Source organism: Ruditapes philippinarum, unplaced genomic scaffold (genome assembly GCF_026571515.1).
Source record: "Ruditapes philippinarum isolate M1 unplaced genomic scaffold, ASM2657151v2 ctg250_1_1_1_1, whole genome shotgun sequence".
In the NCBI taxonomy this organism is placed as follows: Eukaryota; Metazoa; Mollusca; class Bivalvia; order Venerida; family Veneridae; genus Ruditapes; species Ruditapes philippinarum.
The window spans coordinates 75,356-88,387 of record NW_026860535.1 but is presented as its reverse complement, the minus strand read 5'-3'; positions in this window follow the sequence as shown (position 1 = coordinate 88,387).

Genomic DNA, 13,032 nt, shown 5'->3' with positions numbered 1-13,032 from the left:
CACAGTTTACTAACGTATTCAAGACTTGTTCAAGCCTTGCCGCCAAGTGTCGTTTAATATTAAACAGACGATACTGTCTTGACTACCGATGCAATTGTGAAGTTAGTTCAATACTGAATTCTATTGGCGTACACAGCTGTCAAACCTATATTGGAGGTGGCGCTATTATGTTTTCTATTGGAACATCACGTGGTTCAAATGCTCGAAGTGCATTGTTGTATTTTATAACGTGTTAAATAAATAAATTCATTATAGCATCTTTACTGAAATACATTATTCCAAAGCACCGACTAAATACCATTTTTACGGAGACTACTGGGACTTGAGCACAGCTTCATTTTCAATGATAAAAACATGTTTTTTGGTGTGTGTTTTTTTATTAACACACATCATCAAAAACTTAGCTTTAAACTTTGATTATCAGAACTTCGTGTTAACAGCTGAGGGGTGAAAAAAACGTGTTTTTGTCTGGGATATTTAATGTTTTGAATGGAACATCATTCCATCCAAAGTTCATATGATGTTACGTCTATTCCGTGAAGTCTCTAAATTATTTCCAACTGGACTCGACAGAAATTATCTCGTAATTGGACAACAAAAAAACAAAACAAAAAACAAAAGCATTAGATGCCAAAGGGTAACGTCTAACGTTCGTTGCCAAAATTCAAGACTTAAACATTACTTTTAAAAATGCGAACTTGTATGCCTACCATTTTTATTGAATCCGTGCATAGCACATTATATGCCTGTTAATCCAATCTTTTAATTGCAGGTTTCCGCCTTTATATAAGAAAATAACATGGAAAGCAACAACAAATTTACAAGTTCGTATCTTCCATTGCATACAATACATTTGCAAGCTTGCACACTTATAGAAGATATCTGTACCCGAGATATACAAATAAAATGTAAAACTCGAACACAGAAAATAGAGTTTAAGAAAACGTGTTTCCAGTTCTAAATCTTCAAGAGTACGTTTACACAGTAACATGTTTAATATTCACAAAGTTAAACGATTGTAAGTCATGCCCGTCTTTGAATTTTTACGAACTTCTATTGCGGACAGGTATAAAACCCGGCGCCTCTCCCCTATTTCTAAATAAAGCTTAAGGAAAACACGCCGCATTCGTTCTAACATATTTTTTGTTGCATTAGTTACAAAAGTTTTATGACTAGCTACATCACTTGAAAATTGCTGATTTTATCATTTGATTAAGATAACTTATGCACTAACTTATCATTTAACCTCGTTTGGCGATTTGGAAATTTTTAGGGAAGAAATTTAATGACCATGCAACTTCAAGCGAGTAATTAATTCATAATCTAAAAACCAGCCAATATTTGTATTAGTATCATGGAAAATGTATTTGCACAAATTTTCATTTTCATCAAAAACTACGCGAGTATTTGAAAAAAATACGATTTTAAAGCGGGCACCGAGATTTCCTTTCCGAAATCAATTAAGAAAGTACTTATATCAGTAACACATATGTGTAACCTTTAATAAGTTTTTTTTCAGCATAAATACTTTTCTTAATATACTTGAAGCTTATGGTCTTAACTTTCATTCTATATTCATTTTCTTTTTTTTTTTGAAAATTTATTTATTTATTAAGTATCTAAAACGAGTGCCTATATATATGAGAGTGTACGTAGTTTTAAGAGAGAGAGAGAAAAATAAACAAGTTGGAAACAAAATACCGGTACTGGGGTCCTACATATTACCGGACAAAATATGTAGCTTTTTATCTGTAACTTTTATTTAGAATAATAAAATAGAATGAAATTTTACCCAAATAATTTTGGGTTTTTAAAGCACGTTAACATTCCTTTATCAAAAATAAAATTAAACATTTTACCTTAAAAATGTGTCTTTAAAGTAGGGCATTAAAAGGGGAAAAATCGTGTAAACAACTCAATTTACCGGACATTGTGTTTCAATTTTTTCGAAGTCGTAAATTGAAATTAATCTTTAAATAACCAGCAAGGAAACTACCACTATTGAATGGCAATGTTAAGATATTTGAAAAGCCCAGTTTGTCACTAGAAATAGACACGGCAGCCATGCCTGTTATGAAGAGGCCAATATATAGGGTGTAAATGAAATTAACACTATTAACTCAATAAACGTATTGATCCTTCATGATCATTAAACGTATGAAACATTTTAATATTCAAATGGAATTCTTCTGTTCTTTGCCATACCGTTTCCTTTTGGTCATCATGTAGCATGTTACAAAAGCCATAAAATAAATTTCATTTACATTTCATGATGTAGAGTTTCCTCCCATGGGCGTAAACCGTTTCCTTAAATGTTTTTTAATTTACACTTCTTTGTAAAGACAACAATGAGATACTGTTTAGACTAAATTTAAAATTACTTTTATCATTTAAATATGTTACGATTGTCTCTTGATGTAACATTAAAAAGAATTAAAAGTAATGGTAGAGTGACTATGACCTGAAAAGTCTGATAAAAAATAGGGTAGGTGGGACGGTCATTGCAACAAGCAATGTTATATACCAAAATGTTCGTTAAAGTTTGTAGTTTATGAAACCACCGGCATAAATTGGCATAAATGGTGGCATTCAGAGAAATCCAAGATGGCCGCCAAGATGGCCGCTTTGGATACTGAACTTCACTCCTAACTTTACATGGCTAACATTTTGCGTATAAAAGGATGCATTTTTAATATTTATTACATATTCAAGTCACTGTAGTGACTGTACAAAGTTAAACATATCAATAAAAACAAATTTACATGTATGATTTTATTTTCTTATAAAAATGTGTTGATAAAAAAGAAGCTTTCGCAGGAAAGTTTGCTTTAAGCAGTGGGTTAACAATATATTTTCTGCAGGAATTTCATGTTATCCTACCAATTGAAGATTTTTTGGATATTAATTGAAGCTCACCTTTGATATTCATTGTTATAATCGACTTTTAACGTTGTTCTTTATTTCGCTGAACATGATAGAATATAAAAATTTGCACGTTGGTATTTTCATGGCAATTTTTTTCCAGTTAAATAAAGAAAAGTTTACTTATTTAATTTTCAAAGATATGAATTCTTTTGGGTAATTTAGAATGCATAATTTATGAAAAGAAATGTTAAGTTTATCAACTCTTTTCTATCTTGACCTGTTTTTTTTTTATATATATTTTAGAAAGTTTGAATTGTGAAACCCCTCCACCCCCAAAAAAAAGGGAGCATGGGCCTTCCCAAACGGGTACACAAAACCCTATAAATAGTCTTTTATATTTTTAAAAAAGAAGCCTATCGTTTCATTAGGGGTAACCCAAGTAATTTTTATTAGAAAATTTTTGGGAAAAAAATTAATATTTTTTTCATGTTCTGAATAAATTTTTTATGAAAGAAGTATTTAAATCACTGTTTAGATTATTTTCACGGGTTTCCTTAAAATTAACTTTATTTGGCATCTTCAATGCATGGTTTGGCAACAAAATCAGTATGAAACATCAATATTTTTTGCCCTTTTTTGTTTTTTTTTCCTTTTAAAAACAATATATTCAAGTTTCGGGGCCTTTTTGCTGTTAGAAAATTACAGATTTACAGTTGAGTTAAGAAGGCAAGTTTGTTGCTAAACTAAGTACTGGGTGTTTTATTCTGTATAGTTGGCTATATCCTTGAAGTCAAGGAAAATAAAGCACTGGAATCCCCTGGAGGCATTATAGGTCTAACCCATAGTAATGACTGTGCTCTCTCTCACTGGTTTCTTGCAAGGCCATTAATTGCGAAGTATGGCATGGCTTACACGTCTGACAAAAATTCTTGCTCAAACAAACATCACACAGATACACCTTTCAAAAAGATGTTAAGTGTATTCCAAAGTGACACCTTTATCGATCCATTTTCTTTATCTTTATCCACCTTCTCAACTTTTTAACATTGCAAATGGTGTTGAAATTCCATCAGATGTTGAAGGAACCTACTAAATTGTCTAAAAACAGGCCAACAAAATATTGTCAGTTTTTGTGTGAGACAGTTTTGTTGCACAGAAACTTTGGGTGTTGAGCTCAAAATGCGTTAAAATTGAAACAAATTGTATAGTTGTCAATCCCAGCACATATTATTGTCAAATGTATCAATAAAACGTAATTAAAGCTGTTTTGAAAAAGAAAATCATATTTCAACGTCTATTATCGTTATAGACGTTTAAATATGAATTTTGTTCAAAACAGCTCAAGTTTTATAGATACATATGACAATTATATGTGCTAGGATTGACAATTATACTTTTTTTTATTTTAACTCATTTTGAGCTCCACACCCAAAGTGTGGTTTGCTGTAGATAATTGTAAACCTCCCATTAACAGAATCTTTGATCATATGCCAAAATTTAAGTCCTTCCAAGGAGATCAGTAAGTCCAAAGGTAGGTTTGGATTGAACACTGTCCCTTTTGATGGTGAAGAAATGTATTTAAGACTTGTCGCAATAAATTCATTTAAGAAAAGTTTCCTTTTTAATTTTTGAAAGGGTTTTTTAAAACCTTTGGGGAAAGCCAACCCTTTTTTGGGTTTTTTTTCCCTTTGGGAAAAAATTTAAAAATCCTTTAAAAACATTTTAAAAAATATGAGTTTTTAAAAGGGAAAATGCTTCAGTAAAGCTGACTGTTTTTTTTGATGCTGGTGGGAGTATGGGCCGTTTTTTTTTAGATGATTTCAACCTCAGTTAGGATTTAAAAACAAATACCAGATGTAAAGGGTTTATGGGTTTCTTTGGGGAAATTGGGAAAACATTTGTCACATAGTCAAAATGCACTAAACGTAAAAGAGTTATTGACAGGTAAAAATTTTTAAAAAAACACCCCATAAATGAGGTGAAAAAATATTTCCGCTTTCCAGCCAGTTGTAATTCAGCCAAATATCCAGTACAAAAAGTAATAAGAATTTGTAACAGAGTTACCAAAGTTCCACGTCTCAGGGAAGTTTTATATGAAGCATGAAATTGTGCTATTTCAAAAAATTGAGGTATAGACCAAAATTATGATCAATGCCAGATCTGCAAATGCAACAATAAATTTACCAAAGAAATAAAATGAAAGACAGATTGTAAAAATCTATCATGTTAAGTTTTGACCTCTAAGTGTGACCTTGACGTTGGAGGGAGGGATGCAGGTGTTGTGCATGACATATCGTCTTATTATTGTAACTTTTTGTGCCAAGTATTTTCAAAATCCCTTGAACTAGATCGGACACAAAATATACCCAAAACAGACGCAATGTTAATCTTTGACCTCTAAGTGTGACCTTGAGGGTAGAAACCCCAATTTTTTTGGGAAACCTGCACAGGTGTTCCCAGAATATCATCTTTTCTTTGGGTGACTTTTTAGTCCCCAAATTTTTTTAAAGTTCCCTTTTCTTTTTGAAAAAGTTACAAACGGGACCCAAAAAAAATACCATTTTAACAGCGCGGGTTAATTTGGTTTACCTCTAAGTTGTGACCTTGCCCTTTAAGGGGTAGGAGACTGGTTTTTGGGGCTTAAACCATTGTCTTATTATTTTTGAAAAAATTTGGGGTGGCAATTTTTTTAAAACCAAAATTTTCTTTTCAAAGTGAAAGTTTGGACCAGACCCGACATTTTCCTTTCCCAAATAGACAATATTGACCTTGAATGAACAAGGGCCCCTTGGGGAACCCTGGGGGTTAGGGGTCGGGGCTGTTCCCCAGGGAAAACATTGTCTTATTATAAAAATCATTTGTGCCAAGCTATTTCAAATTCCTTTGATAAATGACAAAGTTATGGACCGGACATGAATGTGTGACGGACAAACGGACAGAGTCTATTTCTGTATCCCCCTTTTTTCTTCGAAAAGGCGAAGGACAAAAATGCACCTACAATTAAAGTTCTTTACTAGATATCTCGCTGAAAACTGGCATGAGTTTCTTGGCCTGATGAGAGAACTCGGAGCTTAATACTTTAACTGGTAAAAAAGGTATGCACAGAGACCTGACAAGATATATTCCAGTACATACAGTAAAAAATTCAGTGTTCTGCTTTCACAGCAGTGAAGTATCATACTTTCTGTGGTTGTGATACCTGTTGATCATTCCGTAGCATAGGAAAGAGGAAGGCTTTTCAGGTAATGTTGTCAAGGCTGTTAATTAATCTTAAAAATCTTACTGACCTACGGGAAAGATCTGGTACTCCAATTCATGCTAAACACTGCTGCATTTAAGTTTTGCTGGTCTCTTGTATTAGACACCATTGCACCTCCTTCAATGTTCTTTGATCATTCCGTGTTCTTTGCAAAGACGGGGTCATATCAAGGAAATGACCTCCAACAAATGATAGCTTTGTTCTTCATTTACTGTGATGTATACTTCAGTTATTGGTATGGCGTTCATCTTTAAAAACAATAATTCCTCCACTTCATTAACTTTGGATATAATTGTAATGTACAATCCACAGCGTATGACACAACCTTCAGCCGTACCGGAACTTTTGAGTGACCATGTATATACTTGATCTAACCTTTGCAGTGATTATTATGTTTGTTTGGGCAATGAACAGCCGTGTACCATAATATCTTGTTCTTGCAAAGGGTGTTTACAAGGGCAAATCCTTTTACCATGTTGGCAAATGTTGAGATAAATGATAATCGTGATGATGGTTGTCCATAGTGAAATTGAAAAAAAATTACACTGTCACATTGACTGTGAGTTGAAAATAATTACAATATCTTCTTTAAACCACTGTGCAATAGACGTATAGAAAGTTACTGTAGAAAATAACATTGAAAACCCTTTAAACTTTATCAAATTGAACCACTGATTTTTGTTTTGCTTTTGCTGAATTTTAATATTAATTATAAACAAATGTATCATTGTTTATGTACAACATACACGTGAAAGAACTTAGTTAACAAATAATGTTACTGCTTGTTTCTACACTCTTATATGCATGTACATGTTTGAACTTTGATAATGATTTTATAGGTTTTGAAATAAGATAAAGATTCATTAAAATAGAATGTAAAACAATCATAGTAAAGCATCTCTTTTAATTAAAATAAAAAATAAAATTGGTGTCAATTTATACATTTTTTTTAACTGTATCTTCTATGATTTTTCACTTTATCCTTAAATTTGACGCTGCCTTGATTCAGAAAACTAGCAAAATAAGTTTTAAATTATGCAAGCTCCCTTGAAATAATGTTAAAGGGCTGATACCATTTATTAAAATTCAAAATTAGCAATAAAAGTATAGCTTAAAGAATATTTCTTTAATTTTTTCCATGATGGCGGCCATATTGGCGGCCATCTTGGATTTCTTTGATCGCCATCGTTTTTGCCAATTTATGCCGGTGGTTTCATATACCCAAAAAAGAAAATTAAATTTGGGGGAAAAATTTTGTTAAAATGGGAAAAATTTTTTTATTGTTTGGGGAATGAAATTCCAAAGGGTTTCATCAATTTTCAAGGGCCCTGATTGTCACCCTACCATAAATTCTATCTAAAAAAAAAAAAAACATTAAGTGTCTCCATATTTGGGCCTGCGCAGAACAGATTATTCCCCCGCATGACCAGGTCATGAAATAACTAGTAAACAAAAGGGCATGTTAGTAGATAAAGAACTGAACCAACAATATTTACCTGATAGTGGTTTTTGTTGTATTATTTACTTTGAAATAGAAAGTGTTTTGTACAATTCAGAAAGTATTGATTTTTTGAATCGAAGCAAAAAAATAAAGCACTATTCAGCAGTAACAGCTTTTGTCCCGGTAAACTGGATTGTCCGGTAAATATGTAGGACCCCAGTATGCTTCTACGTAATTTAAATTTTTATTTTCAAGGCATCACTAGAAAGTTCATGAAGGATTCCTTCATTTGACACCAAAATTATTGAAATTGATCAAGAAATAAAAAAGAAAGTAGGGAGCGTCACGTTTTTCTTACTGAATTACAGAGTGTGGTTTTCAGAAGGTAACATGATAAACTTTGAAATGAAAATTTTAATACTTCTCCTTAACCCATTACTTCATGAGCATTTTGTGAAAAATGGCTGTTTTCATTGAAAAGTCTCCCGTTACAAGTTCAAATTGCTATAAAACTGCTTCAATACTAATCAAACTTGGCACAAATGTTGACTGGACCATTGCCTTTGCAACAACATGCTCAGGCTTAAATTTTCTGTTACCATGGCAACGAGGGGACATCTCAAAATTACCAAAAATCACAATTTTGCGTTGATATTTTCCATCAAAATTGATTTCAAAGTGCTGCATCTGGATTGAGATAGAGTCAAATGCTTTTCAGCGTTGGTTACACGTTACCTTATGATCGATCTGGGGTCATTTTTAGCCTCTCACAAGTCCAAAATTTTCTTGGCGATGAGGGGGACTGCCGCCTCCCTTCAACCCCCCCCCCCCCAACAGAAGGGGGCACATCCACCTTCTGGCACCCCCTGATGTATCTTTTGGTTGGGGGCCGCGCCGAAAAAGTGGTCATTTTTTTTACAACATTTCTCAAACAAAAACAAGTGTTGGGAGCCTAAATAAGGCATTTTTCACCATTTGAGATAACAAAAAAAGGGGCGTTAAAAGACGTGTATATCGCGTAATGGGTTAATTCATTTTTATTTTTAGGCATTCTATAATCATAGACTATAAAACTTATGAAGCAGTCTTTTTTTTCAATACAAAATTATCAAAATTGATTAAGAAATTAAAAAAAAAGTTTGGAGAGGTCGCCGAATTTAAGTGTGATTTTCAGAAAAAAAAAGAAAAATAAATTTTAATACAAAAATTTTAATACATCTATTTAATTCGTTTTTATTTCTGATGTATCCATAGAAAGCTTATGGAGTAATCTTTCATTTGATAAATTAAAAAAAAGTTAGAAGGGACGCCATGTTTTCCTTCACTTTATTGAGAAATAGAGGAGAGGCGCCAGGTTTTACACCTATCCGTTCATTGGGCCGGGAATCATGCATGACTTACAATCTCTATTTTTGTCACATTAAACATGTTACTGTGTAAACGTACACGTTTTCTTAAACTCTGTTTTCTGTATTCGAGTTTAACATTTTATTTGTATATCCCTTTCTATAAGTGTGCTAACTTGCTTATGTATATGCAATGGAAGATACGAACATGTAAATTTGTTGTTGTATTCCATGTTAGGTCAGATGTTAAGATCTACATCGATGTAAACTTCTTATTTAAAGGGGTGCCTTCAATTAAAAGTTGGGATTAAGAGGCATATAATTTTCTGTGCACTAATACAATCAAATATGCTAGACATACACGTTCGCATTTTCAAAAGTAGATTTCAAAAGGAACACCTTACATGACTGGAATTTTGGCAACAAACGCCCTTCATGCATGTCGAGCCCGCTAACTGTGAATAGGAGAGCTGTCATATCTGACCTTAAGGTATGTCCTTGACCTTTAACATAGCCACACGATTTTTGCGTGCAACATGCCATCTCATTATGTTGAACATTTGTTCCAGGTTATTTGAAATTCCACAAGCTAGTGATAGAGTTATGGTGCGGACAAGCTCTTCGAGACCTTTTTTTATATTTGACCTTAAAGAAAGACCTTGACCTTTAACCTAGCCACAAGGTTCTTGCACGTGACACCCCACCTCATAATGTTGAACATTTGTGCCAGGTTGTTTGAAATCCCATCAGCTAGTGATAGTTATGGTGCGGACAAGCTTTTTGAAATCATTTTTTGCACTTGACCCAAGTGTGACCTTGACCTTTAACCTAGCTACACGGTTCTTGCGCAACACTCATGATGTTGAACATTTGTGACAACTATGTCGAGCTCTCCAAAAGCGGCTCGACAAAAAGAGTACAAAATTCACAATACTGCAACTTACTTTTCACTCTTCATCTATTTACAGGAATTCACAACTGGTGACAATTATCAACGTTCAATACAAAGTAAAGAAATCATAGTGCAGTCAATACTCAATACATTTCAGATACTGTCTTATCAATGGGTTTGAGGAAACTGAAATGTTTGTGTCCAATTGTAGAACCATTCCATTAATGTTTACCATTCATTAACCTTAAATAAACACCAAGATTTATATCACCTTTTCAACTTTTATTTGTCACCTTTGATGCATTCTGTTTAACAGTATCATAATCACTGTATAATACAGACATTTGCTTTTGTATCTAATATTTCATTTATATACATGTACACAATTAACAGCTCTATGGAAATACAGACATTTGTTTTTTTTAACATCTACTGTTTTACTCATATACATGTTAAACTGTGTATTTTATATACAGACGGAATGAAATATACAATTAATTCATCACATCTACTACAACTTTTTCAGTATATCAATTAGGATTTCTTAATTGAGTAATTAAACAAGAGTGCTATGATGGCCTTTTTTCGCTCACCTAATGTTTCTGAAATACCATTTTTATCATGCTAATAGAGTGCAAGCATTAATCTATGACACAAGATGAGTAATAAATGGAAACATATTATTGACCTAGTTTGTACCACATATGGTCCATGTTTGGATCTGTTCAAGACCTCAATGAAACTAACCCACCGACTCATTTTTTATAAAATGTAACAAGGTTTTTCTCGTGATTTGACAACAATACCCCCCCCCCACCCCACACCTACCCCAAAAGTGCCTGAAAAGTTTTTAATCATCTCAAGTCAAGCATACTGAACATGATAGACAAATGGACGCAGACAAATGACTAATCTAAATAGCTCATCTTTGTGCTCAGGTGAGCTAAAATTCTTGCTTTTAAATGCGCTTCAGAATATGCTGTGTAGATTGATAAATATGTTCAAAGTTTATTTCCTTATTTTGTAACCAGAAATCGACATTAATAATTTTTATGTACAATTATGTGTTTAATACAATTATCATCAAAAGAAGATGAAATACAAACATGAAAAATGTCAATCGTTACAAATATATTACATTATCTATTCCTGTTGATAAGATCAAGTTACCAATTTGATTTGTGATCAAATATTTTTATTAAATTTGACAAAGCTTCTCATTAAAAAAAAATGACTATTATAAATTCATTTTCTGTAACTCAGTTCAGCTAAAAAAAGAAAAAGAAAAGTTAATTGAAATTTGCAGTACATTAAGCCGATTTCTTTTTTGCATAGTTTTACAAACAAGAACTGTCGGAGGACAGTAACGCTCGACTATTCGGAAATTTGTCACAAGGGTGTTTCATTGAGTATAATAATGCTTACCTTTATGGTTACATAAAATTGTCCAAAAAGGTACAAACCCTTCAAGTTTCAATACATTCCCTTCAGTAGTTATGGAGATGCAAGCTTACACGCAAAAACTTAACCAAGAATTTCTAAGTCGAAAAAGGGGCATAATTATGTAAAAAAGCAAATCAGAGTTATGGGACTTAAGCCAATCATCTTAGATAATCACAGAGAACAAGTGTGTGAAGTTTCAATCCATTCCCTTCAGTAGTTGTGGAGATACCAGCTTACACGCAAAAACTTAACCAAGAATTTCTAAGTAGAAAAAGGGGCATAATTATGTAAAAACGCAAATCAGAGTAATGGGACTTGTGCCAATCATCTTAAATAATCACAGAGAACAAGTGTGTGAAGTTTCAATCCATTCCTTTCAGTAGTTATGGAGATACCAGCTTACACACAAAAACTTAACCAAGAATTTCTAAGTCAAAAAAGGGGCATAATTATGTAAAAAAGCAAATCATAGTTATGGGACTTGTGCCAATCATCTTAGATAATCACAGAGAACAAGTGTGTGAAGTTTCAATCCATTCCCTTCAGTAGTTATTGAGATACCAGCTTACATACAAAAACTTAACCAAGAATTTCTAAGTCGATAAAGGGGCATAATTATGTAAAAAAGCAAATCATAGTTATGGGACTTGTGCCAATCATCTTAGATAATCACAGAGAACATGTGTTTGAAGTTTCAATCCATTCCCTTCAGTAGTTTTGGAGATACCAGCTTACATACAAAAAACTTAACCAAGAATTTCTAAGTCAAAAAAGGGGCATAATTATGTAAAAAAGCAAATCAGAGTTATGGGACTTGTGCTAATCATCTTAGATAATCACAGAGAACAAGTGTGTGAAGTTTCAATCCATTCCCTTCAGTACTTATGGAGATACCAGCTTACATACAAAAACTTAACCACAGGGACGCCGACAAATGGGTGACTGCATTAGCTCGATTATTCTGCGAATAGTCGAGCTAAAAATTAAACAAATTCGATTATGTCAAGATTTCAAATGTTAAAAGTAGTTTACCTCATAAGATGCCCTAGAGAATATAATGGCAAATTTATACCAGAAGTACAAAGCTAGCTTTGCCTGCATTTCCTCTTGCAATGTTCTATTTAGTTAGCTACTCAATTTTGGTATCCCTTTAATCTGCTAAATTTGTATAATGGATCTGCCCTGCTTTGAATTTGGAACAGTCCATTCAAAGTTTAAGGGATTTCAACATTGAAATACAAAGATTAAACTCTTCGAGACCTTTTTTTATATTTGACCTTAAAGAAAGACCTTGACCTTTAACCTAGCCACAAGGTTCTTGCACGTGACACCCCACCTCATAATGTTGAACATTTGTGCCAGGTTGTTTGAAATCCCATCAGCTAGTGATAGTTATGGTGCGGACAAGCTTTTTGAAATCATTTTTTGCACTTGACCCAAGTGTGACCTTGACCTTTAACCTAGCTACACGGTTCTTGCGCAACACTCATGATGTTGAACATTTGTGACAACTATGTCGAGCTCTCCAAAAGCGGCTCGACAAAAAGAGTACAAAATTCACAATACTGCAACTTTACTTTTCACTCTTCATCTATTTACAGGAATTCACAACTGGTGACAATTATCAACGTTCAATACAAAGTAAAGAAATCATAGTGCAGTCAATACTCAATACATTTCAGATACTGTCTTATCAATGGGTTTGAGGAAACTGAAATGCTTGTGTCCAATTGTAGAACCATTCAATTAATGTTTACCATTCATTAACCTTAAATAAACACCAAGA